The 27,482-nt window shown below is 51.1% G+C and overlaps 2 long non-coding RNA genes across 2 annotated transcripts in view; both read left to right on the top strand.

Moving 5' to 3' along the window:
• The window catches only part of LOC135976848 (uncharacterized), a 1,653,704-nt gene that overhangs the window by 154,959 nt on the left and 1,471,263 nt on the right, over positions 1 to 27,482 (top strand). The window lies entirely within an intron of this gene.
• Positions 12,545 to 14,721, top strand: LOC135976847 (uncharacterized). The gene is made up of 3 exons (XR_010594138.1): positions 12,545 to 13,058; positions 13,544 to 13,609; positions 14,493 to 14,721. It is a non-coding gene; the product is annotated as an uncharacterized LOC135976847 (long non-coding RNA).

The following is a 27,482-nucleotide window of genomic DNA, read 5'->3' as shown; positions in this document are numbered from 1 at the left end:
CTGTGACAGTCATTGATTTTTTATGCTTTTTGCTGTAACAGGGAGCGGAGGGACACTGAGCTCTGGCCCGCAGCTGCCCTGGGGGATGGCGAGCGCTTTGCAAAAATTAAAATAAATACAAATGCACAAAAATGTTCAGTAGCTGTTGTTTTTTTTACTTTTTAGTAAATTAAATTCCCTTCCAGGCTGGCATAGGATTTGCTCCACTGTAAACGCTTAAACTATTGTTATTCAATTCCCAACTCTTTGTAGGCAATGATTACTGTATGGGGGGAAAGACACTCTGTTCTCCAGTATTGCTCCCTCTCCCTCAGTGAGGAAACCGGGACAGCAGCAGCACTGGGGAAAATGAATAATGGAGTGACACACAAACCCAGAAGAGCAGGAGGGAAGAGTATCTGTAAACTGAGCTACAGAACTACACTACCAGGGCTGTGAGTGAGAGAACATGTGGCAATTTTTCCTTTCAGGGTAGATGTTCCAGCGCATAATCCCTAAAGTCTAGAGGTGCCTCCTTGCACTCCATAAAATGATCCTTTTCCAGAACTGTTACACTCTTTTGGCCTGAACATCAGACTAGACACCGCTCCCATTAAATCAACCCATAAACTGCACCTCAGTCTTGCTTCTTCAAAGGACACAGATTAGGGATAAATTCATATGAAGGTTTAATTTGTTCTAAGTTATTTCGGACTTCAGCCACTTCCACTGGCTTCTCAGCCTTATCCAGCCCAGCTCCCTACGTCCGGACTGTCACCCTCTATCCTTAATGTGAGACACAAAATCTTTTCCCCAAAAGACATTGGGGTTGGGCTTTGCAAAGAATCCTAAAGCAGTTAGGAGAGCTGGATACCAAACTTCCTTCGGTCTGTCTGCAAATCCCAACCTAGGGAACAGAATAATATTTTGCAAAGCAGATGGGAGCAGGGCTGCTCTTTTTGATCACTCCACTCACAACATGTCGACCGCTGCTGGAAATAAAAGTGGCAGCTCTTCCTGAACCCCTCTCCACAATCGCATGACTCTACTGGATTGTGACTGCAGAAGCAGCCACTTCCACACAACCTGTTAGGAAGCTGTCAAAGCTTTGATCCATTTCCGCACCAGACTGCTGTGAGGGGACCCAGCCACTGGTTTCCATATCTTTCAAGCCTTCAGAGTCTGAACAGACATGAGCCCATAGTTTGGCTTTGTCTTGGGGTCCTTATGCACACGCCCAGGGTGCTGATCTATCTAGCACCCCCTCCTGAGAGTTGCAACCAGCATCCAACCACCCCATTGCTAGAATCAGTGCGGACTCCTCTGACTCCCCCGTAGCTTAAACTCACCCTCTTCCAGAATCCCACCGAAGACAGGAGCCTTCCAGTTTAACTCTCCCAGGGGGACCATGATAAGGTGAAACATGTAACATGGAGAAACAGACTTTACATGGGATTCTAAAATACTTTTGCACTTTACTTAAGCACAAGAAATACACAGAGAGAGCAGATCATATAGAAACCCACAAACATCCTAAACACAATGCCCATCACTCTGGCTCACCCTTCCCTTGGGAATCCTTTGGGGACCCATGCCTACCCTGTGTGGCTGTGTGCCCTCTAGCAGCAGGACAACATACAGGTGTATTAGTCAGCAACTGACTTTGCAGAAACAAAGATAACTCTTTCAGCTCTGGCATGATTTCAGATGTAGCTAGCCAGGGTTCAGTCCCCCCGATGGCTCCTTCCCAGGGGAGTTTTGTCAGAAGAGATGGTCCATATGAGGATTGGAGCTGCAATGGAACTCGGAAAGATGGGACGAGCTTTCGCAGCCAGGGCAGCTTTTAGCTCATGGTGATGAGGGTATGATCACCATTATTAGACATTGTGGCTCTCTGCTCCCTCTAGTGGTGGCTGATTGTTGGTGACACTCCATGTATTTGTGATTTATACCTACAAGGTATCTTCGCACAAAGAGGGCATTTTAAAGTGCCCTTTATATCAGGCCAACATTTTTCAAAAGTAACTAGTGATTCTAGGAAGCCCAAATTGACATGCCTTCAAAGAGAGCTGATTTTCACAGGTTGAATGCTCTGCAAAAGGCATTTTGAGTTGTGCCCCCAAAATCACTAGTCACTTCTGAAAATACATTTAAATAATGATAAAACAAATGCCAAAGAAAAATCTCCAGGTGCCTCAACTCACCCATATCAATCAATTAAAGTAACAACACAGCCCTATTAGTCCCTCCCCAGAAAAGTGCTTCCTCCTTGTAACAACCTTTTATGTACTTGAGCACTGTTATCATGTCCCCTCTCAGGCTTCTCTTTTCCAGACTAAACAAACCCAGTTTTTTCAGTCTTCCCTCATAGGTCATGTTTTCTAAACCTTTAATCATTTTTGTTGCTCTTTTCTGGACGTTTTCCAATTAATCCACATCTTTCCTGAAATGTGGCACCCAGAACTGGACAGAATACTCCAGCTGAGGCCTAATCAGAGCAAAGTAGAGCGGAAGAATCACTTCTCATGTCTTTCTTAAAACACTCCTGCTAATAAATCCCAGAATGATGTTAGCTTTTTTTGCAACAGTGTTACACTCTTGACTCATATTTACCGGCTTTCTATGAGTGGGAAATGCAGGTCACAGTCTCTGCAAATGCACAGCAGGATCTGGGTAGAGGCATCCATGGTTATGTTCTCTGTCTGGATACCGGCGCAGGTGGAGGAGACAGGAGCAGTGTTGGCACTGGCGATGCGGTCCTTCCTAACCATAGCGATTATATTACGTCTCCTCCCACAAACTCCCTCTCAAACACCCCTGTTCGCTAGTTCCCCGTGGTCACTTAGCCTCTGGCTTTTAAGGCCTTCTCTCCTAGGTCAGCCCTACCCCCTCGTTAATCACACAAGGGGAGGGTGATCACAAGGCTGATTGAGGCTGATCAAGGATGATCCAGGGGAAAAGGCTCAAACAGTCCTCAGATACACAATCCCAACTGACCCTGTAACTTAAATAACCCAAAAGAGAAATACAAACAGCCAAACAACCTGACTCACCCCAAGATGAGTACTCGCACATTGTTCGTTTAGCAGGGAGATCACCTCACCCTCTCAAACTCCCCTGTTTGCAATCCCCAGCTGGCTAGTATTAATGTATTTCTCCTGAAAACGTCCCCATGAGGTAGGGATGTGCTGCTACCCTCATTTTGCGAATGGCAAACAGAGAACCTATGTAATTTGCCCAAGGTCACACAAGAGCTCTGTAGCAGAGTAAAGAATTCAATTCCTGGTGAGGGCCCTAACCACTGGACCAGGCTTCCTGTCTAATGGCCTTAGAATGGGTCTGAGTTTAGCTCATTTGGTAGACTATCAGACTTTTAATCTGAGGGTCCAGGGTTCAAGTCCCTGGGCAGGGTTAGGAGGGATCATTTACCCCTGTGGTATCCTTCAAGAGGCAGCCCTTCAGTACTCCTTGATATAAATGGGGGAGGGATAGCTCAGTGGTTTGAGCATTGGCCTGCTAAACACAGGGTTATGAGTTCAATCCTTGAGGGGGCCATTTAGGGATCTGGGGCAAAAATCTGTCTGAGGATTGGTCCTGCTTTGAGCAGGGGTTGGACTAGATGACCTACTGAGGTTCCTTCCAACCCTGATTCTGTGTCACCTTTAGGCTCAAAAGGACCTTAAATTGTATCTTCATTGCAGAGTTAACTTGAGTTATGAACATGCAAGTTACACCTCTCGAGTGCGAACAGCCATGCTGTAATATCCCCCTCCCACTGCTATATCCACACTGACGCTGCACTCACCCCTGTGTGACGCTAGGGCTGCTGGGGGCACATCTCAGGGTTCTTTGACCTGTAGTAAGCTTCTTTTTGGATACCTTCCTAGTGAATTGCGGGATAACTTGTCTGCCCCTTCTTTGCACACCAGGGGAACCATGTGAAGGCACTGGAGGACGAGCAGTACTTGAGTAGCCTGTGTCACTACAGAGACGTCATGTTAGCAGCTGGCGAGTTGCACTAACTCTAGCTTTAGCCTATATCTCATGACAGGCCAGCCAGCTCCAATGAAAAGCTCACTACACTCAAGGTAAGGGTATTTGTGTGTGGTCTGGACTTGAGTTGTGGCAACACTCAAGTGATAACTCAAGTTAGCTTTGCAGTGAAGACAAGCCCATGTAACTGTAATACAACAACAAGGGGTTATTCAATGAAATCGAATGGAGACAAATTCAAAATGGAACCAAAGATCACATAATGTGTAATAACGAGGGCTCTCAAGCGATTAAAAAAATTAATCACAATTAATCGCACTGTTAAACAATAACAGAATACCATTTATTTAAATATTTTGGAGGTGTTGTACATTTTCAAATATATTGATTTTAATTACAACACAGAATACAAAGTGTACAGTGCTCACTTTATATTTATTTTTTATTACAAATATTAGCACTGTAAAAAACTGTCCCTCCCAGTCCCACAGCCCCTCACATTGCAGGAGGGGGCCCCTCAACCCCCAGGTTCAGAGGGGACAATGACCCCTCCCCATGAGGGGAACAGGGCCATGGGGGTGACACCCACCAATTCTGGGGGAGGGGCCGCGCCCCACTGTCCACGTGGTTGTCTCCCTCATTTGCTCCCCCCACCCCCGATTGTGTGGAGAGGAAGAGGGGAGGGAGCTGCTCCCTGGTGCCCAGCCCTCGGGCTCTGAGGGAGCAGCAGAAAGAGGCTGTTCCAGTGCCCCTCCCCCACTGATGCTGCCTCCAGACTGGACGGTGGGAAGGCTGTTCCGGCGCCCCTCCCACTGCTGCTACTGAGGGAGGGCCGCTTCTGGCTGTTAGCGCCTCACGCTTAGTTAGTGTCTCCCCTCCATGCCCGCCTGTGTGCGCACGCTCTGCCTCCTCCCCCTCTCTTCTACCCCCGCTGCCGGCAGCGCGAGCCCGTCCTGCCACACTCACACAGCGCACGCTACTTCCTCGTGCCGGGGCCGGGGGGCCGAGGGGGAAGAGGGTGAGAGAAACTGGGTGCGCGGGCCTGAGGGCAGCACTTCTATATCCTAGGAAATTTCCCCAAATCTGGGAATTTTTGAGTAAAATGTTTCAACTTGGGAAATTGGAAATTTTCTTTCAAAACCTAAATAATCCAGGGAAAATTTCATAAAAAGTAAAATATTTGTGCTTCTTTTAAATTTCCTTCAAAATGCGTTCTTCCATTGGTGAATATTTGTCACGTGATTTTCATAATCAGGCTGTGCTGCTCTCCTATTGGTGATACTTCGACGTACTATATCATGACGGCACAAGTGAAGTGACAAGTGCGCCCATGCACTCACAACAAACCAACCTCAGCAACAGCTGGCTGACAGGTAATGAGGAGATGGTTATCAAAGGTATCTTCTAGGTAAGGTTTCTTCCAATAATTAAATATATTGCAATATTTACTGATTATGATTAATTTCTTGATCGGTCATTAAATCTCTAAAATTTTGTATTTCTTCCTTGCAGTTCGACACAGAATGAGGACCAGAGCGTTTGGCTGTTCACAAATTTGTAACAGCACCTTCCTCCAGGCAAATATTAAATATCTTGGCCTATTGTGTTAGGTTATATTATGTTCCCTTCTTTGATTTAAATATAAACTGAAATATACATTATACTAATTATCGCATTCCATTATTTCAGAGATCTCTTTCCATTTTTTAATCTAACATAAAGGCTGGTGAGAAGAGGAAGAGGACTGCAGGAGTAGACAAAGATCCTTCCACATCTAAACAACAATGAAACGAAAACAACGGGAGAGCACCCCCAACAGAGTATTGAAGACTCGGGGAGAACTTCCACCAAAAGAGAAGCCATATAATTTGAAAAAAGCCTTTCAAGACTGGTGGCTTCAAGAAGGTAAATACAAAGACTGGCTGCAGAAAGTAGAAAACAATTGTTTTTTAACTTATTGCAAATGTTGTGATATAAAAATCCAGGCAGGTACTAGTGATTTAGATAAGCACGCTAATGGTAAAAAAACATAAACAAACGGTTGAGACAGTATCTAATACAAGGAAAATTGATGATATGTTTAATAAACAAGCTTGTGAAATTAAAAAAGCACAAAAATTTGAAGAGCAAGTTAAAAATGCAGAGATTAGAATGGCCTGTTACTTTGCTGAACACAATGGCTAGGTCTACACTACGGGGGGAGGGGGGGGGGTGTCAACCTAAGATACGCAACTTCAGCTACGTGAATAGCGTAGCTGAAGTTGCGTATTTTAAGTCGACTTATCTGGCTGTGAGGACAGCGGCGAGTCGGCCGCTGCCGCTCCCCCATCGACTCCGCTTCTGCCTCTCGCCGTGGTGGATTTCTGGAGTCGACGGCAGAGCCATTGGTGATCAATTTTATCGCATCTGCACTAGACACAATAAATCGATCCCCGATAGATCGATCGCTACCCGCCGATCCGTGCCCAATGTCAGTATTCAACCTGTGGAACACTTGACTGAAGTTGTTAAAAAATGTTTCCCTGATTCCAAAATTGCTGAGGCTGTAACATTAAAGAAAGATAAATGTACTGCTATAATTAGCAATGTTTTGGTGCAAACTGAGACTGAGGAACTTGTAGAAAAATTGAAAGTTAACGAATTTAGATTATTCAAGTCAATTCATGTTTGCAAATATATCTGAACTGGCTAAAAAGGTTCTCACAGTACCGCATTCAAATGCAGCATGTGAAAGAATTTTTTCCATGGTAACTGACATAAAAACCAAAAAAAGAAACTGTATGACAACCAAAACACCCAATTCTAGTGTAGTTATAAGGTCAGCTTTGAAAGCAAAGCAAGAGAAATGTTCTAATTTTGTAATTACTATTAAGCACTTGTATTTACATTGTAAAAATATGTACAGTAAAAAAGACAGGGATAAAACCAGCAAAAATATTAATGATGGTAATGATGTTCCTAGTGATGACTCAGACCATGAGTCAGAAAATGGATAAAACTCAGAGATTATAATAAGGAAAATGATATAAAAGAGTGTTATTTGTTCTGTTTGCTTTTTTATCTTATTTTATAATCATATGTTTATTTTTTTATTTTTTCAAAGTACCGTAACTTTGATGTACAGTACACAGCAGGACACATGCTGTACTTACTAATACTTTTGTATGGTAATACTTTAGTGAAATTTGTGTAAAAGACATTGTTTTCTATAATTTCAATCCTAGTCCTCATGTGTTAAATATTTTATTTACTGTATAAAGTAAGATAAGTTTAAAATTGAAAAACATGTCTATATGTATAAAAATTATAATAAATGTGAAATAACTCAAACAAATAAGAATAATTTGGATATAATATATATTATATAGTTATTAAAACACACATATTATGTTCCTTTGAGATTTTGAAATAAAAAACTTTATCTGGGAATTTTTGACCAGATCTGGGAAATTTTTAGCGCTAGGTTGAGAAAAGTTGGCATCACGATATAGAAGCACTGCCTCTCCTTCGCTCCTCCCTCTCCCTCCATCCTGTGCGGGGGGGTTATAGGGGCTCCTGAGGGATCACGTTGGGGGGCTGTGAGGGGGCTATGGGGGCTCAGAGGGGGGTTATGGTAGACTCAGGGGCAGGGACTGGGACAGGGGAATTTGCAATTTCAGGATCTTTGCGAGTTAAGCGGTGAGTAGCCAGGAAAACTGGCTGCTGGTGAAAGTGAAGAAGCTGCACTAACATTCTTGACCACCAGGGGGTGGTGTGGCACTGCAGGCGGCAGGCGAGTCCAGGGCTGCCAGCACAGGGCTGTTCCTGGGGGTGGTGTGCACTGGTCAGACTGGGAGGTGGTGATAGTGATGCCGGTTATTGATCACTGCAGGGAGTCAAAGCAGGGAGGAAGCAGAGCCTATTCCACAATCCTTGTAGTGGGAAGCGGGTGGAGGGGTCTAGTGGGATAGAGCGGAGGGATGGGGGGCCTGGGAGTCAGGACTCCTGGGTTCTCTCCCCGGCACTGGGAGGGGAGTGGGGTGTAGGGCACAGAACAAGGGTGACTGGGACTCTTCCTTTGTGTGACCGGAATTAGCATTGAGAGGCATTATCTCAAACAAATGTCTTAAGCTCTCTGTACTTGCAGTCAGTGGCCCTCTGAGAGAGGCCCTCACTTTGCAGTCAGTGCTGGCCCACTGCACCAGTGTGCTGCAGGGGGTGGGGCGGGTGGGGTAGGGACTCCAATGAACCAGTATGGCGCTAGGGGGTGCTGTGCTACGGGGGCTGGGTGGGGACTCTCCCCTGGCAGTCAGGACTGGCTCCAATGCCCCAGAGTGGTGCTAGGGGGCGCTGTGGTGCAGGGAGCGGGGTCGGGCACAGCCCCAGAGGAAATGGGCGACAAGCATGTGCCACGTGAGAATAAAGACACAAACTCCATTTCTAGGCAGACACTTTATTGGGGCTGAGCAGGAGGGTTGGCGTCCGCCCTCCCCGAACCCAGTCACTCGGTGCCAGGCGATTTCGGCCCCAGGCTGGCTTGGATCTGCTCCCAGGCCGGGCTGGGGAGTGTCGCAGCGCCCGCAGGGTGACCGGCAAAGGGGCTCATGAGGAGCAGCAGAACCCAAAGCCACGGTTCCCAGGACAGCTGTTATAGCAGAAGCGACAAACGAAATCCTGAGCCTTCTGGAAGAGACGGAGAGACTAGAGTGAGGCCTGCCCTTAACCGACCCCCCGACTACCTTCTCCCAAGCCGCTTTCCCCTCCCAGAGCCGGGGACACAACCCAGGAGTCCTGGCTCCCAGCTCACCTGAACTAACCACTAGACCACACTCGCCTCCTAGATTTTTCCCAAACTATTACTCCCATGTGGTGTTGGAGGCACTTTTTGATCTGGAAGGAGAGTGAGGTCTAGTGGTTAGATCAGAGGCTGGGGAGAGCAGAGGAAGGACAAGCCTGGGAATCAGGATTCCTGGGTTCTATTCCTGACTCCCAGCAATGCGTGAGCACTAAAGGGTTATGTTCTCTGCTGGATGTCAGAGTTCATGGGCCGACCACTGCTGCCCTCTGCTGGGCAGGAGAGATGCTTATTGGTGGGATATTACTGAAATTAATCCATACGATAGTGTCAGTGTTAAACAGTGGAACTCATTGCCACAGGATATGTTGGGGTTAACCCATGGGACTCCCTGCCACAGAGTTTCCTGGGGTTAGCCTTTTGGACTCCCTACATCTGTATATTAATTCAGTCAATGTAGGGGACATTTTAGACATAAATCTATTGAACTTCCTGCCACAGTATATTATTGGGGTTGGCCCATGGCACCCAGCATACCCCCCCACCCCCATCAGTCCCAGCAGTAACACAAGTGAAGCCATCTCCTGCTACTCACCGCTTCTCTCTTCACCATCACCTTGGACTCGCCTCGTCCTTCCTCCGAGTGCTGGGACTCCGAGCCCTGTCAGAGACGGAGAGCAGGGAGTCACTTGTGCCCAATGTGTTTGTTTGACCAGCAGTCGCGGCTCCGGAGGGAACGCGGGGAATCTAACGCCCATCTCTAAAGCACGTCCTGAGTGGACTGCTGGGCTCTGTCCCCAGTTCTGGCAGGGGAGCGGGGTCTAGTGCTCAGAGCAGGGGTGCTGGAAGTCAGGACTCCTGGGTTGTATCCCCAGCTCTGGAAGGAGAAGGAAATCCACTGCATTAGAGCAGCAGTGGGTGCGGGGGTCTGAGAGACAGGACTGCTGAATTTCATTCCCAGCTCTGCTGTTGCCTTACTGTGTGACCAGGAGAAACTCACTTCCCTGGGCAGTGCCTCAGTTTCCCCTCCCACCCATTACTGCATTGGAATCTCTTTGGGGCAGGGTCAGCCTTTTGCTGTGTGTCTGGGCAGCGTCTGGCACGACAGGAATGGAACAGGATCCGCCCCTCACCCCAGCCAGGGACGCTCCGCGGATTCCCTCAGCGCAAAGGAGGGACACGAACAGGAGCAGGACAGCCAGCATCTGGACTCTCATCTTCTCTCAGGGTTGGGTCTTTTCTGCAATCAGCCAAGTGGAGCTGGGAGCTACAGGGGCCTGTATTTATTCACTAGCTAAGAGCCCTCCTGGCCAGTAGAGTCAGTGATTGGCAGGGAAGGAGAGATTCCAGTAAGCCTGGGGCTGGATGAACAGCTGTTTACCTACGATCCACGTCCTTATGGGAAAAGACTCTTGTGGTTACAAAATATGGGACGTTTTTACCAAAATGCTTCTGTCTCTAACCAGGTGACAACACCCTCTGCCAGTCAGTCCTGATTCTCAGCCCCCTGCTCTGACCTGCTAGACCCCCCCAAAAGTGGGGTAGAACGAGGGTTGTCAATTTTGGTTGGACGTATTCCTAGAGATTTCATCACATGACATAATCTTTCATTAAAGCTTAATCTTCAATTCCAGGAGACACCCTGGAGGGTTGGCAACCCTAGAGAACTCAGGAATCCTGGCTCCCAATCCATCTGCTATGATCCATTATACCTCCCTTACCTCCCAGACCTTACCTCCCAGAATCAAGGAGTCCTGACTCCAATTCCCTTTAACACCCTTTCACACCACTCCACAGTCTGGCCTTCTTGTTTGGAGGACACAGGCCAATATTTTAAAAATTGGCCAGAGATTTTCACTGACTCCATGTTCAGCTGAATCAGCTTGGAAAAGATTCCCGGAGGTGCTGCTCTCCCAGACTCCAGTGCTGTGGGGACTTGTCATTTGTTATATTACAGAGGTGCCCTGATAGACCCTGACAGATCAGGGTCCCATTAGGCCGGGCACTGCCCAGACACAGTGAGAGACAATCCCTGCCCCAGATGAGGAAACATTTTGAAACAAACAAATTCACTTCACTTCAGGTCATTCCAAAATTTCTCTTTGAAATGTCCATTGGACTTGGGTTTTCTCTTTTGTGTGTATTTTTCCCGTTTGTTATATTTCAGCTCTGTCGGCTATTTCAGATCATGTCAGTAACCGTGGGGCATAATATTCACTAGACTCTGAGATTCGAAGGCAGAAGGGACCATGGTGATCATCTCGTCTGACCTCCTGTGTCACACGGGCCTGAGAACGGCCCCCAAATAATCCCTAGAGTGGATCTTTTAGAAAGACATCCCATCGTGATTTATACATTGCCAGTGATGGAGAACCCACCCCCCACCCCCGCCCTGCTTGGTACGCTATTCCAGTGATTCATTATCCTCACTGTTAAAAATCTGCACCTTTCCCAGCTGAATGTATCTAGCTTCATCTTCCAGCCATTGCATCATGTTACAGCTTCTCTGAGAGACTGAAGAGCTCGTTATCAAACATCTAATTCTTCCAAGACTCCTCGCAGGCTACAACAGGTGCTTATAAACAACTCCTGGCATGTCACCATGGGACAGAGCAGAGCACAGGACGGATTCTATTCTGAGAACACAACACAGTAGCTGAAATCGTCCATTCGTTTTATTTGATTTTGTTCCTAAACTCCTTCAGGGAAGCTGCTGCTCGGCGCAGATCGGACACCCGGCCTTTCCTGTCGCTTGCAGCAGCCGCATTCTGTTCTCAGGCGCTAGCTCGCTCCGCGCTTGGGTGGGGACGGCTCTCGAGCGGGGAACCACCCCCCTGCCTGGAGTGTCTCCTGCTCATGTTGCAGTGAACCAGTGGGGTAATTTGACACAGATTCCCCATGACATGGAAATTCCCAGTTTCAAACAGGGCTCTCAGGGCTCGGATCTTGTTGGGTCTACAGAGCAAATGCCGCTCAGCCACTGGCGAGTGTAGTCTAGGTCCCAGTTCGAGTGACTGGCCGTGAGATCCCAGGGCTGAGCTAGCAGGGGGCTGCGGGTCGGGAGTGATGGGCTCCGGCAGAGCTGGTGGGGGCGGGGAGCGTAGAGGAGCGCATGTCAAATGTCTCTACCTCGCAGGCTGTCAGAGACCTGAGCTAATAAAGCGGAGCCGCCGGCGCTGGATTTACACCCTGACAGGATCTGATCAGCCCCCGCCGCAGACAGCACAGCAGGGCAGGGGCGTGTGGGCTCGGCAGCGCAAACCAGGGTCCTGCCTTAGAGGGGGACGTGCAGGCCCCCAGCTCTGCGGCTCTTCCAGGCACTGAAAATCCCTCTGATACCAGAGGGGTCACGCTGCGAATAGGGCTTGCCCCGCTCTTTCTTGGCCAGCAACCGCAAGGGGTCCTGAATCCAGGGGTAGAGAACCCAGGAGTCCTGACTCCCAGCCCCATCCCCACTAGATCCCACTCCCTCCCAGAGCTGGGGCTAGTCCAGACTCTCAGCCCCTCCCCGACACCCCATGTGGGGCATTCCCAGATTTGCAGCCCCAGAGCCAGGATTTCGGCCTGTTACTGGAACATGCCTGGTTAACGATTAACCCCTGAACCCGCCTGGGAGCCAGGCATGGGCCAGGGGGCTGGATCCTTGCTCTCTGCCCCTCACCTGCTCCCCGCAGGGTGTCGGAGAAGTGGGGCCACCTGGCCTTTGAATTTAGGGGTGTCTGGGGATCGGGGACATTTTTAATCCAAAGCTAAAGGGGTGAATTCCGCCTCCCCCCCCCCCCGCCATCTATGCTGGCTGTGGAATGGGGAGCAGGCTCTGATATCACTTCTGTACATGGCATTAGTCAGAGTCATGTGATGAAATCTCCAGGAATACGTCCAACCAAAACTGGCAACCCTCGTTCTACCCCACTTTGCGGGGTCGAGCAGGTCAGAGCAGGGGGCTGAGAATCAGGACTGACTGGCAGAGGGTGTTGTCACCTGGTTAGAGACGGAAGCATTTTGGTAAAAAAGTCCCATATTTTGAAATCACAAGAGTCTTTTCCCATAAGGATGTGGATTGTAGGTAAACAGCTGTTCATCCAGCCCGGTCCTTACTGGAATCTCTCCTCCCCTGCCAATCACTGACCCCACTGGCCAGGAGGGCTTTGAGCTAGTGAATAAATACAGGCCCCTATAGCTCCCAGCTCCACTCGGTTGCGCAGAGAAGATCCAACCCCAAGAGAAGATGAGAGTCCAGATGCTGGCTGTCCTGCTCCTGTTCGTGTCCCTCCTTTGTGCCGAGGGAATCCGCGGAGCATCCCTGGCTGGGGTGAGTGGGGTACCCTGTTCCATTCCTGGTGTGCCAGGCCCTGCTCAGACACACAGCAAGAGGCTGACCCTGCCCCAAAGAGATTCCGATGCAGTAAAGGGTGGGAAGGGAAACTGAGGCACTGCCCGGGGAAGTGAGTCGCTCCTGGTCACACAGCAAATCAGCAACAGAGCTAGGAATGGAATTCAGCAGTCCTGCCTCTCAGACCCGCCCTCCCATCAGCCTCTCCCTCTGCTGCTCTAATGCAGTGGATTTCCCTCCCCTCCCAATGCAGGGGATACACTCCAGGAGTCCTGACTTCCAGCGCCCCTGCTCTGAGCACTAGAGCCCGCTCCCCTGCCAGAGCTGGGGACAGAGCCCAGCAGTCCGCTCAGGACGTGCTTTAGAGACGGGCATTAGATTCCCCATGATCCCACCGAAATCATGACTGCTGGTCAAACAAACACGTTGGGCACTAGTGACTCCCTGCTCTCCCGCTCTGACAGGGCTCGGAGTCCCAGCACTCGGAGGAAGGACTAGGAGAGTCCAAGGTGATGGTGAAGAGAGAAGCGGTGAGTAGTGGGAGGTGGCTTCACTTGTGTTACTGCTGGGACTGATGCGGGGAGGGGAGGGGTATGCTGGGTGCCATGGGCTAACTCCAATAAAATACTGTGATAGGTGGTTTGACAGATTTATGTCTAAAATATCCCCTACATTGACTGAATTAATATCCAGTGGTAGAGAGTCCCATAGGCTAACCAAAGGAAACCCTGTGGTAGGGAGTCCCATGGGTTAACCCCAACATATCCTGTGGCAATGAGTTCCACAGTTTAACACCAATACTATTGCATGGGTTAACCCCAATAATATCTCATGGCAGATTCCTACCAACAAGCATGTCTCCTGCCCAGCAGAGGGCAGCGTTGTTCAGTCTGTGAACTCTGACATCCTGCAGAGAACATAACCCTTTAGTACTCACTTATTGCTGGGAGTCAAGAATAGAATCCAGGAGTCCTGATTCCCAGCCTTGTCCTTCCTCTGCTCCTTCCAGCTCCCGATCTAACCACTAGACCCCACTCCCCTCCCAGAAGCCTTTAAAAATTTAAATTCTTCTTTAGGGATCAAAAAGTGTCTCTAACACCACATGGGAGTAACAGGTTGGGGAAAAGCTGGGAGGGGACTGGGAGTCAGCACTCCTGGGTTGTGTCCCCTGTTCTGGGACGGGAGCGGGATCTCGTGGTTAGCGTAGAGGGGCTGGGAGCTAGGACTCCTGGGTTGTGTCCTCAGTTCTGGGAGGGGAGTGGGGCCTTGTGATTAGTGCAGGGAGGCTGGGAGCCAGGACTCCTGGGTTGTGTCCCCAGCTCTGGGAGGGGAAAGCGGCTTGGGAGAACGTATTCGCGGGGGGGGGTTGGTTAAGGGCAGGTCTCACTCTAGTCTCTCCATCTCTTCCTGAAGGCTCAGAGTTTCGCTGCCTGTCGCTTCTGCTGTAACTGCTGTAGGATGAGCGGCTGTGGGTTCTGCTGTGACTTCTGACCCCCTTTCCTCGCCACCCTGTGGGCACCGTGAGGCTCCCCAGCCTTTCTTGGGAGCAGATCGAAGCCAGCCTGGGGCTGAATTTGCCTGGGTTCAGGGGGACGCTAACCCTCCTGCACAGCCCCAATAAAGTGTCTGCCTAGATGTGGAATTTGTGTCTTTATTCTCACATGCCATGCTTATAGTGGGAAAACTTCCCAGTGTAGACAAGGCCTTAAACTGTAAGATTTTGGGGGCAGGGGCCATCACTTATGTGGATGGGCCCTGAACCAGGAGTGGGCCCCTGTCCATGCTATTCTCATACCACTGCTAATAAAACCAGCAGGATTCATCTTGGAGAAAGCCACAACATTGTTTACAAGGATTTTATGGCCTGTCTAGCAGTTTGTTCCTTTATCCCTGTCTGGCGCATGTAGAGAGGTTTATGAGTCTGTCATTAGCTGTAAACTAACAGGCCACGGATGCTGTATGTGTTATTATTGCCGGCACAGAGGCCCGAGGACAGCAACAGTGGGGTTCGTTGCCCGGTGTGCTTCGCGTCAATAAACATACCGGGGTGGAGAAACAATCAAAGTTTATTTGAGATCTCAAAGTGGTGCAAGGAGACAGGCAAGTCTCAAATCAAGCACACCAGCAAAAACAGTTTCTCTATTCTTATACATTTTACAACTAAGCCCCCGCTTTCTCCCCCTCTCTACCACCCCCCCCACTCCCCCACCCCTCTCTACTGAAGGCATGTTTATACATTTAAGCAATTAAATCATTCTAGGGCTATAAATCTAGCTTGTTAGTAACACTCCTCTAAACAGTTATTTGGTCCTGTTTACCCTTAGTTTATTACCCCTTCTCCAGCTAGAAACATGCAAACCTCACCATTATCGCTTGGTACCTGTATGAGCAGGCTCATAATTGATAACTGACTGTTTACACATTCCAATTTCTGTCCTTGGCTTTTGAGGTCGATTAGAGTTAAACATGGAAGGACAGAGTTTAAACATGGAAGAACTTTGGTTCACATAGGCCTAATGAGGTCAACATTATGAAACCTCGTGGGCTGCACAGATCCTGGAGTAAATTAGGAGGGCTGCTCCCCAAAATCTCTCCTCTCCCTCCTATTATGCTGATGCCCTGTCCCGTCAATAAGAGGGCTTCCAAGAATGTCCTGTATTCCACCAGGGAGAGGGGTAGTTACAGAGACACTGACACCCTGCGAGCTGGGAGGAGCTAGATGTGAAATCCCCTCACTAGGCATTTTTTGCAGCTTATTATATGGCTTATTAGCTGGCATCTTGGTTACTGGGTATAAGGACCTTCCTGAGGAATACCAGGTACTAAAGGGCTTTTAAATCTAGCAGAGTAAGAAACAACCGCTCGAAGTTAAAGCCAGGCAAATTCAAATAAGAAATAAGGCCCAAATTTTTAACAGTGATGGTGATTAACCATTGGAAGAATCTCCCCAGGGACGTGGTAGATTCTCTCACTCCTGATGTCTTCAAATCCAGGCTTGATGCCCTAGTCAAACTCAAGTAGTGGGGACACTGGCTGAATTTCTCTGGCCTGCGTTATCTTGGAGGTCAGACTAGATGATCATAATGGTCCTTTGTAGCCTTAACATCTAGGTCTCTGTGAAAAGTGCCCCGGTCTTCACACTTGTTTTCTTTTCCCTTCCAGCCGTAGAGGTTCAAACCAGCAGGGTGATCACTGAAATGTCAGCTGGGAACCAGGCTCTGATGATAAGAAGGAAGATCCATCTTCCAAACTCTGATCTCGTAAATCAAATGCTAACCGCAAATTGCGTAGTAACAACTGCTGTGGGGGGCTGGGGCAGGAATGATGTTAATAATATATGGATATACCTATCTCATAGAATTGGAAGGGACCCTGAAAGGTCATTGAGTCCAGCCCCTACCTTCACTAACAGGACCAAGTACTGATTTGGCCCCAGCTCCCTAAGTGGCCCCCTCAAGGATTGAACTCACAACTCTGCGTTTAGCAGGCCAATGCGCAAACCACCGAGCTATCCCTGCCCTCTGAGAGTTGATTTTGCTGCCTTTAATCAGCAAGCAGACAATGGGGACGTTCACTAATGTTTACACCAAGAACAGCAGAAGCTCCACCAGGACTGAAAATAAATCTCACCAGCAAACCATTTCTCTCCTCTCCCTGTTCATTGGTGACAAATTTAATATTTTTCTGTGCATTACAATGGAATGTTGCACCATTTAAGATCGTGCCAATTCCTATTCAAGGGTGGTACGAAGGCTGGTCTGGGCTAAGGCACCGGGACTCAGGACTCCTGCTCTCAGTTGCTGGCTCTGCTACAGAATCTCTGTGTGACCTCATGCAAGTCACTTATCCTCTCAGCCCCCTCACCTATAAAAGGGTAAGAATAATCCTTACCTGGACTGTTTAGAGTGTGAACTCTTCGGGGGCAAGGACTGTCTCCCTCTGTGTGTGTCTGGGCAGCGCCTGGCACAACTGGGCCCTGATCTCAGCTGAGGCAGTAATTGTCTCTTGCTGTGTGTCCATGCAGCGCCTGGCTGTCACGGAGTGTTGGGGAGTCAGGGCCCTGCACCCCCGCACTTCCTGCAATTCGCCATGACTCTCACCCAGCCAGTAAAGCAGAAGGTTTATTAGACAACAGGAACAAGGTCTAAAACAGAGCTTGTAGGTAGAGAAAACAGGACCCCTCAGTCAGGTCCATCTTAGGGGATGGGGAGCCCAGATCCAGGATCTGGGCCTCCCCCCGTCTCCCCAGCCAGCTCCGAACTGACACCCCCTCCAGCATCTCCTCTCCCTTTGTCTCTTTCCTGGGCCAGGAGGCCACCTGATCTCTTTGTTCTCCAACATCTTCAGTTGGCACCTTGCAGGGGAGGGGCTCAGGCCATCAGTTGCCAGGAGACAGGGTATCAGCCATTCTCTGTGCAGACAGCATCACACCTGGCCTCTAGGGCTCTGCAACAATCACACACCTTATCCCACCACCTAGATCCTTAAGAAATGCAAAGGGAAAACTGAGGCACACACACAGTATTCAGAGGAAACATTAAGAACATTGCCACTTAGTCACACCTCTCCCCCCTTCGAGACCAAACTGAGTGGGGTCACTTTAGCCGGTGACCTGAGGAAGTTAGAACCCACCAACGTTCCCATGGATGCCCCAGCATCTCTCCCATTCCTTGGTGGGAGTTACACCAGGCCCTTCCAGTTTCACGCCCTTCTTTGGGTCGGGTGTGCTCGATGGCAGTCGCAGGCCGCATATGGGAAGGTTTATGTGGCCTGTGCTCTTGTGCCACCCCACAACCCCTGGGGTTAAAACTAGGATCGGATCTTCTCCCAGCGCTCCAGTCTGGAGGGCTGTGATTCGGGCTCTCTTGGTTAAGAGCCCCCATCTTGACCTTGGCCACCCTCTGCCCAGGTGTCTCTGTCACCAGCAGCTCGGCATCAGCCCCTTTCATTTGATGCAGCCACGTCAGAGGAGAGTGGTCAGTGTACACAGTAAAGCGCTGCCCAAATAGATACGGCTGCAGCTTTTTAAGGGCCTGCCCCATGGCCAGGCATTTCTTCTCTATGGCCACATAGTTCTGTTCCTGGGGCAGCAGCATCTTGCTCAGGTACCCGATGGGGGGTCTCTCCCCCTTAGCATGGGCCTGCATCAGCACCACGTCCAGCCCTGTGTCTGAGGCATCAGTGAACGCTGTAAAGGGCTTGGCAAAGTCTGGGTTTACCAGATTTATCGGGCCCTGGATTAGAGCCTCCATCAGCGCACAGAGAGCCCTCTGGCACTGCTCGGTCCAGACCACCTCATCTGGCTTCTCCTTCTCACATAGCTCATTGATGGGGGCAGCTAAAGTGCGGTACAAAGCCCTGGTAGTACCCCGCCATCCTGATAAAGGCCTGGACCTGCTTCTTAGCCTGGGTAATGGGCCAATCTCTGATCATCTCCACCTTGGCCGGCTCTGGGCTTGGGCTACTGCGCCCCACCTTGTGGCCCAGGTACGACACCTCTGCCATCTCCACCTTACACTTTCCAGCTTTTACTGGCAGTCCTGCCTTCTTGAGGCAGCCCAGCATCCCCTTCACCTGGGACACGTGTTCCTCCCAGGTCTGGCTAAAGACACAGATATCGTCAATGTACGCCAGGGTCAAGTTCTCCATCCCCCTCAATAACCGATCCACCCGGCGCTGGGAGGTGGCCGACGCCCCCTTGAGGTCGAAAGGCAGGACCAGGAACTCAAAGAGCCCCAAAGCGGGGGTGAAGGCAGATTTCAACCTGGCATCTGGGCCCACAGGTACCTGCCAGTCGCCCTTGGTGAGATCCATAGTACGGAGGTAATGAGCCCCCCGCAGCTTGTCTAGAATCTCACCAGGCTTAGGCATGCGGTAAGCATTGGATGATGGCATTAAGCTTCTGATAGTCCCTACAGAACCAGATCGACCCGTCTTTCTTGGGGGCCAGCCCCACGGGCAAGGCCAATGGGCTGTTGAACGGCTGCATCACGTCTAAAGCCATCATGTCCTTGACCTCTCTCTCCAGGCTCTGGGCTCTTCTCCAGTGACTCTGAATGGAGGACACTTGATGGAAGGATTGGCTCCCATCTCAGGGAAGAACAGGGCCCACACTCCAAAGGGGTCCCAGCCCAGCCCGCTCTTCTCCGCTTCCTGCCCACCGCTCTCTCTCCTGTGGGGGCAGAAGCTGGGTCTTGCCAGATCCTGCAGCAGGGCAGGCTCTGACGGCAGCCAAGCTCTCCCCTCCCCCACCTCTTCCCCAGAGCGTGCCGCGTTCCCGACCCTCCCACTCCTAGTGCTTCCCCTGCTTCTGAACAGCTGATCGCCCGCACGAGGGAGGGGGAGGGGGAGGAGTGGAGCCGCAGTGCGCTTGCTGTTCAGAGGAGGAGGTATAGATGAGGCGGGGATGGGGCCTTGGGGAAGGGGCTGGAATCGGAGCATACCCCCTCCAGCCCCCTGCCGTGAGCCACTCAGGGTAGGGAGCTGGGAGCACCCCCACAACCCCAGCCCACACACCCAACCCCCTACCCTGACTCCTGCACCCCCTCACACCCCCACCCTGAGCACCAAAAGGGAGCTCCTGCACCACCCCCAACATTCCCACCTGCAACCCCTCACACCCCCAGCCTTCTGCCCTGACTCCTGCACCCCCCCACACACTCAGCTCCTACACCCCCTCTACAGCCCCGACCCCCCTGCCCTGACTCCTGCATCCCCTTCATACCCCCAGCCCTCTGTCCTGACTGATACCAGAGACCTCTGTGTTCCTGGGGAACCAGGGTGCAGTATCCAGCCAGACTCATGAAAGACACCCTCCCCGAGCCTCTGCTTAAACCAAAACCCATCAGAAAAAGAAAACTTGCAGAGAGCAGTGACGGGCGTTGGGAGACACACCTAGACCCCTCCTGACAAGGGTGACAAGATGAAGACATCTCCATTAGCATACAGAATGGAGAGCATAGACAACTCCCCTAGCCTCATCTGCATGAAAGATGGGACAGGAAGACATCTCAATTAGCATACAGAATGGAGAACAGAGAACCTCACTGAATTCTGGGACCAGAAAAAGCAGGGAAGCACTGCATCCTGGGAATCTCTGCTCCAGATGCTAATTAACCTATGCCTGCACACACCCAGCTCAGCAGTTATCAGAGCAATTCTAGTAATGAATCCTTAATTGATATCCAAATAGTGAAGCAGCCTAGTTGCTTTGTGAGCTCCCTGGAAGAAAAACCACCCATAGCCAAGAGTGATCAGCTCCTATTGTCTAGTCTAAAGAAAACCCTTGAGTCATCAGCTTACCTATAAACAAATCTAGTGTTCTCCCTTCAACCATTGTAATTTCTCTACAAAAATCCCTACTCACCCTCTAGTCAGGGTTCTGATGCTTAGATCCACACTATGCATCAGTTCCACTGGAACGTCATCTTCTCCTGACTGATCGTGCTGGGGGCTCTGCCTGTCTCCAGCATTCAGGACCCTCCACTACCACCATCACCTGGGAACCCCGACCAGTTCAAGCCTTGTGGAGTGGGTGAGACCCCCCCTCTTTCTCTCTCTCTCTGTTTTCCTTTCTACCTTAGGTATTAACAATAAATAACTGCTATGGTTAAGTTGGTTGCTTCTCTCTCTCCTGCTGAACTTTACTCGTTTGTGTTTTTAGCTTCCCCCATTCACTCTACAGCAATGCTTCTTTTACCTAAGCTAAAGATCCCTGCAGCGCCCAAAATACTGTGGGGTTTGCTCATGGAGTAGGTTACTGCCAGTACAATTGTCTTGGGGGAGTGGGGTTAGGGACGTGCTGAATTTGGGACGCATAAGGGTAACAGCTTGAAAGTGCTGCTTGACCCAGTCCATGGAGCCCAAGGGCATATAAGGAGAGACAGCTTGAAAGTGCTGCTTCCTCCAGCCCAGTGAGTCCAGAGACATACAAGGGGTCAGCTTGACAGTGCTGATTGACCCGGTCTGCTCAGACCTGCTCTGTTAATGTACGTATGGGTGTGTGGGTGTTCATCCGGTTCTGGGGTGGGAGTAACCCAGCCCTAGGGACCCTAGGTCCTGCAGGATAGCTCCATTGGGAGGGGACTTGCAGAAGTAGAGCTCCATATGTAAACACAAGTGACACAAGCAGTACATTGACAGGATTACAGAACCCCCTTCCCCAGAGGAGAAACCCAAATAAATGAGCATACCCCAAAGTAATGGGCACATCTGGTAACATGACTCCTGCATCCCCCTCATGCCCCCAGCCCTCTGCCCTGACTCCTGCACCCCCTCACACCCCCAGCCCTCTGCCCTGACTCCTGCACTCCCCCCACACACTGAGCCCCCTGCACCTCTCACACCCCAGTGCTCTGCCCTGACTCCTGCACCCCCCACACATACTCAGACCCTGCACCCCCGCTACCCCCCCAGCCCCCCGCTCTCACTCCTGCACCCCCTCACACCCCAGCCCCTACCCTGACTCCTGCACTCCCCCCACACACTGAGCCCCCTGCACCTCTCACACCCCAGCGCTCTGCCCTGACTCCTGCACCCCCCACACATAGTCAGACCATGCACCCAAGCTACACCCCCCCCAGCACCCTGCTCTGACTCCTGCACCCCCCTCACACCCCAGCCCCCTGCCCTGACTCCTGCATCCCCCCCACACACCCAGCTCTCTTCCCAGACTCCTGCACTCCACACACACACACCCAGCCCCCTGCCCTGACTCCTGCAACCCTCAGACACACCCAGCCCCCTGCACCCCTCACACCCCCAGTCTTCTGCCCTGACTCCTGCAATCCTCAGACACACCCAGCCCCCTGCACTCCTCACACCCCCAGTCTTCTGCCCTGACTCCTGCACCCCCTACACCTCCCAGCCCCCTGCCCTGACTCCTACCTCCCCTCAAACTTCCCCAGCCCCTCCACACCCCATGCCCTGACTCCTGCACCACCCACATCCCCACCTCCACCCTGAGCATCAAACGGGAGCTCCTGCCCCCCCCCCCACATTCCCATCTGCAAACCCTCACACCAAATGGGAGCTGCCCCAGGTAAGGACTCCACACCTCAACTTCCTGCCCCAACCCTGAGCCCCCTCCCTCACCCTAGCTCCTGGCCAGACCCCGCACCCCAATCCCCAGCCTGCTCCTGCACCCTAACGCCTTCCCAGACCCTGCACCCCAGCCCTGTGCTCAGTGCACCCCCACCCTCAGCTCAGTGCAGACAGACACGAAGAGAATGGGCTAGAATGAGGGAGAAGGTAGGTAACCGCTCTATGTGGGCAGGGGTGGGGGGAACCTGTTTACCCCCTCCCCAGCCTTGCTCTGCTTGCAGTTTATCCCCAGCCCATCCAGTGCTCCAGGGACCAACCCTAGCTCCTGCCCCACTGTGCTCATCTTGCCCCTGGCCCAACCTCGCTGCAGCTGGGGACCAATCCTCCCTCCCCCCACACCGTGCCCCGCTGTCAGGGGCGATAAAAATCAATGACTTTTTAAAAAAAATTAAAAAACAGATTTTTTTTAATTTAAATCAAAGTTTTTGAGGAAAAAAACTATCTAAAGATACTTTTAATTAAGATACATTATATCTCATCATGGAATAGTGATTATAAATTATAATTCTATAGTATGAGACAATCTATTCGTGTAATGTTTAAGAGAAGTTTTATAAATGAGTTCCAATAGTTCATGGATTAGGGACCCAATTTTGGGGGGTTCCAGGGGCTTCTGTACAGATTTTTTAGGTTAATCTTTTTATCTACCCAATGGGACTCAGTGCTCAGTCCAGAAGATACCATCAGAGATGCTTAGCTTTGCAGGTCTCAAACTGTGGATTTGTGTCTCCACAGATAACATGCTTGTTAACAGCAAAAATGTTTTAAAATAAATAAATAAATATAGATAGAGACGTGAGAAATAACAGACCTCAACTCTACTGTCCCTTTGCAAATGTGTGTACACAGAATCAATGCCTTACCTCTCTCTATTAAGTGAAAAGTTTCAAAAAGTTCAATGAACAGAAGATTGTTGGGGGCGGAATAGATCTGGACAAGAAGAAGTCTGGAGATAAATGTGAGAAGCGAGGGACAGATGCTTTTCTGTTAAAATATTATGTTTGCTGTTGAAGAAAAAAATCCAGAATACTTAACATAGTTGTTTTAGTTAAATAAAATAATTTAAATGTCTGTCTGATGATGTTCGCCTCCTAATACAGCCTGGCAAGAAAATCCTCCAAATATTAATGATTAACCTGTTGAACTGGAGATAGTTCACCTCCCAGTGACTTCATAAATATCTGCTTCAATTATCTTTGGTAAATGAAATAACCAAACAATCATTCATTTTCTGATATAGCTGTAAAACTCACCAAAATAAATCACTCTTTAAACATGTATAGGGTGTACCTTCTAAAAATGAAACCTACATCTATCTCTGAGTTGTGAAGACTATGTATTAAGGTTATAACAACCAACAAGAACGCACTTTTATGTAGAAAACCATGATTAAATCAAGTCTTCCTGACTAATGATTTAAATCAAATCCTCCCTGCCCACTGTGCTCTTGCTCCTGGCCCCTTCATTCCCCAGGGGGCCCCACAAAAAGTTAATCTGGCCCTGGGAGATCCACTGGGGGTCTTCCCCCTTCTCCTCCCAATCATCCCTTACCAGGCCCAGAGGACCCCTCACTCTCCTCCCATACAGCAGCTCGAAAGGGAAGAACCCTGTGGATTCCTGGGGCACTTCCCTGTACCGCAGGTGGGGCAGCTACTTGTCCCAGTCCTGCGGATGCTGGTTCATAAAAGTCCTCAGCATCATCCTCAGGGTCTCATAAAATCTCTCCACAGGCCTGTTGGACTGAGGGTGATATGCAGCGGCCCAGGTGCGCCAGACCCCACATTTCTCCCACAATCCCCAGAGCAGGGCTGACTTGAAATTGGACCACTGATCTGTAAGGACCTCACTGGGAACCCCAACTCTGCTGAAGATGGTCAGCAGCACGTCTGCCATGGTGTCTGCCTCGGTGGAGGACAGAGCCACCACCTCCGGGTAGCGGGTGGCGAAATCCATCACCACCAGGATGTATTTCTTCCCCTAACAGGTCGCCTTGCTGAGGGGTCCCACTATGTCCATAGTCACCTTCTGGAAAGGTTCATCTATGATGGACAGGGGTCTCAAAAGACTTTTATGAACCAGCATCCGCAGGACTGGGTCTCAAAAGAGCTTCACCCTTATCCCGGGCCTTCCCCACCCTCTGGCAGGGGTTACAGGACCTATTGGACTGCGTCACAGACTCTGGGCCAGTAAAAGTTCTGCAGCAGCTGCTGCCTGGTCCACTGGATCCCCTGGTGTCCTGAGAGAGGGACATCGTGGGCCAGGTACAATAACCTGCAGCAATACTTCTGGGGCACCACCAGCTGCCTCCTGATTCCCCACAGTTCTACTTCCCCTTGGGGAGCCCATTCCCAGTACAGGGATTTCTTCTCCCACAGGACTCTGTCCCTGCAGCCTGTTCCCTCTCACTGGCTGGCCTGGGGTCACAGCCCCGCTGAGCCCTGCCCCTGGTAGCTCCATCCCTGCCATGGAATCACTTCCCAGCAGCACCTCAGGACAAGGCAAACCTGGTTGGCAGCCGTCCTGCCCTGCCTGTGTGTCCCCCCACTCAGCTGGGGTCTCGGCTCCCACCATGCTCAGCGCTGCCCTTGCTAGGGTTACCATATTTCAGCAAGCAAAAAAGAGGACGGGAGGAGCCCCGCCCTAGCCCCGCCCCTGCCCCTCCCACTTCCCGCCCCCCCAGAACCCCCAACCCTCCCCCCGTTCCTTGTCCCCTGACTGCCCCCTCCTGGGACCCCTGCCCCTAACTGCCCCCCAGGACTCCACTCCCTATCTAAGCCTCCCTGCCTCTTGTCCCCTGACTGCCCCAACCCTTATCCACACCCCCACCCCCAGACAGACCCCTGGGACTCCCACGCCCCATCCAACCACTCCCCACCCCCTGACAGCCCCCCCCCCCGAACTCCCAACCCATCTAAACCCCTCTTCTCCCTGTCCCCTGACTGCTCCGATCCCTCTCCGCACTCCTGCCCCCTGACAGCTTCCCCCAGAACTCCCAACCCATCTAAACCCCTCTGCTCCCTGTCCCCTGACTGCTCCGATCCCTCTCCGCACTCCTGCCCCCTGACAGCCCCCCCCAGAACTCCCAACCCATCTAAACCTCTCTGCTCCCTGTCCCCTGACTGCTCCGATCCCTCTCCCCACTCCTGCCCCCTGACAGCCCCCCCCCAGAACTCCCAGCTCCCCACCCCCCTGCTCCTTGTCCCCTGACTGCCCCTTCCTGGGACCCCTGCTCCTAACTGCCCTCCAAAACCCCACCCCTAAGCCTCCCTGTTCCTTGTCCCCTAACTGCCGCCTCCTAAGACCCCCCCCAACTGCCCCCCAGGACCCTACCCCCTACCTGTACCCTGACTGCCCAAAACTTTCTCCACCCCCCCCAAAAGCCCCCTCCCGTTTCTTGACTGCCCCCTCCAGAACCTCCCTGCCCCTTTTCCTGCCCCCTGCCCCCCTTACCCTGCTGCTCAGAACAGGGTGTTGGGCTCTGTGCGAGCCGAGCCGGACACGTGGCTGCGCTCCCCAGCACAACAAAACCCGGTCCCTGGCCCTGCACAACAAAACCCGGTCCCTGGCCCTGCACAGTGCTGCCGGACCGGGTTGCAGGAGAGGCCAACTCAGAATGCAGGGCGGCTCCGGCTCCTCTACAGCTGCTCAGGAGTCCAGCCCGGGATTTTTCTGCAGCCCTCCCAGCCGCTCGCTCTGCCGGGGGAGGGGGAAATCCCGGACATTGTGAGTGCTTTACAAATTCCCCCCGGACGCTATTTTTAGCGCGAAAAGGAGGACATGTCCGGGTAAATCCGGACTAATGGTAACCCTAGCCCTTGCTGTCCCAGTGGGAGCAGGCAGCGAGCTCGCTGCTTTGGTCACAGCATCAGAGCCTGCATGAGCCCCCTCTCCGGTGTGCAGGGGGGCGGGGAGCATCTCTCCCTGCCACTCAGCCCCAGGGGTTTGGTTACAGACAGGCAGGTATCCCAAGCTTAGCAGCTCCTCCCCCATGCCAGCCATGTCATTTGCATTTTCACTGACAATTTCAATCTCAGGCAGTTGGTTCCCTGGATTCAAATTCAGATCCTCGGCTGTTACAGGAGCAGGGCCTGGATCCTGTCCCAAAGAGAGACAGTCATCTCACAACAGGACTTCACAGCCCATATCTTGGAGAACCCTAACTACCAGCCAGCCCGACCCCTCCTGTGTCTGCACAGGGATCTGGGCCATAGGCAGAGCGAGGGACTTCATCCCTGGGACCTTTACCCAGGTCACACAGCCCCTCAGCATGTGGTGAGGCTGCACAACCCAGAGCCTGACAACAGTTCTCTCTGTCCCAGGGTCTCACCACCCCAGAAACGTCTCCCCATTGACCACCTTCCGCTCCCACTGGGGGTCTGAGGGGCCTGAGCCCAGGAGAATACAAACAGACATATAGGCTGGGGTCAGGAGTGGAAGCCTGTCCACTACCCCACCCATCTGGCTGACAGCATCTATGACCTTGGGACCCAGCAAGGGAGCTAGATACCAGGGCTTTTCCGCAGGGTCCCACTGGTTCAAATCGCCAGCCTGCTCAAAGGCAGTGCGGTGGGCATCCACACACCCTGCCCCTTAACCAGGGGCAGCAATTTAGTATCGAGGTTAGTAAGAGCATAAATATCAGTGATCCCCTCCTCACGTCATGTAGCTTTATACATATCAGGGCAATAAACCAGTGAATGAGAATGATTTTGGGGCAGATGCGCAGTTCATATAAATTTGCCATAGTTTCATGGGAATCAACGGGGCCATGTTCCCACTGCTGTAAAATGTCCCGAGAAGCACTGGAATCAATACACCACATCCCCAGATGCTATAAATTGTCCATGGCCCCAATAGGTTGATGGAATATCCGTTGGAGCCCTATAGGTGTTACCACAATACACATAATAAATATTCCCCCTTTTGCAGGAATCTGGTAGCGTAAAGACCGGCAACGTGGGTGACGGCAGCTTTGACGACAACAGCATAAGTACCAGAGATTACCTCTCCATGCTATGTAGCTTCACACACATCAGTGAATGGAGCCCGTTTCAGCTAGTTTCATTTCTGGTAACGTTTGCTTTTGAGGAGCATTGACTGCATTTGTCCATGTTGTGAACGCAGCATGGAAAGTCCACCAACTCCACAGGGCTTATGAAAATCTCCAGAGGCTTATAGGAGATTGACTTCCTCTCCCACAGTCTCTGGGGTTGCAATGAGGCATGCCAGAAGGGGCTTATTCATATCACCCGGAAAGCATTCTGCTTGGAGCTACTTCAGGTGGTCCCCAGGTGAACACGT

This window comes from Chrysemys picta, chromosome 20, assembly GCF_011386835.1.
Source record: "Chrysemys picta bellii isolate R12L10 chromosome 20, ASM1138683v2, whole genome shotgun sequence".
NCBI lineage: Eukaryota > Metazoa > Chordata > Testudines > Emydidae > Chrysemys > Chrysemys picta.
Note: the sequence above shows the minus strand (reverse complement) of the source record. Positions and strands in the feature narration are given on the sequence as shown.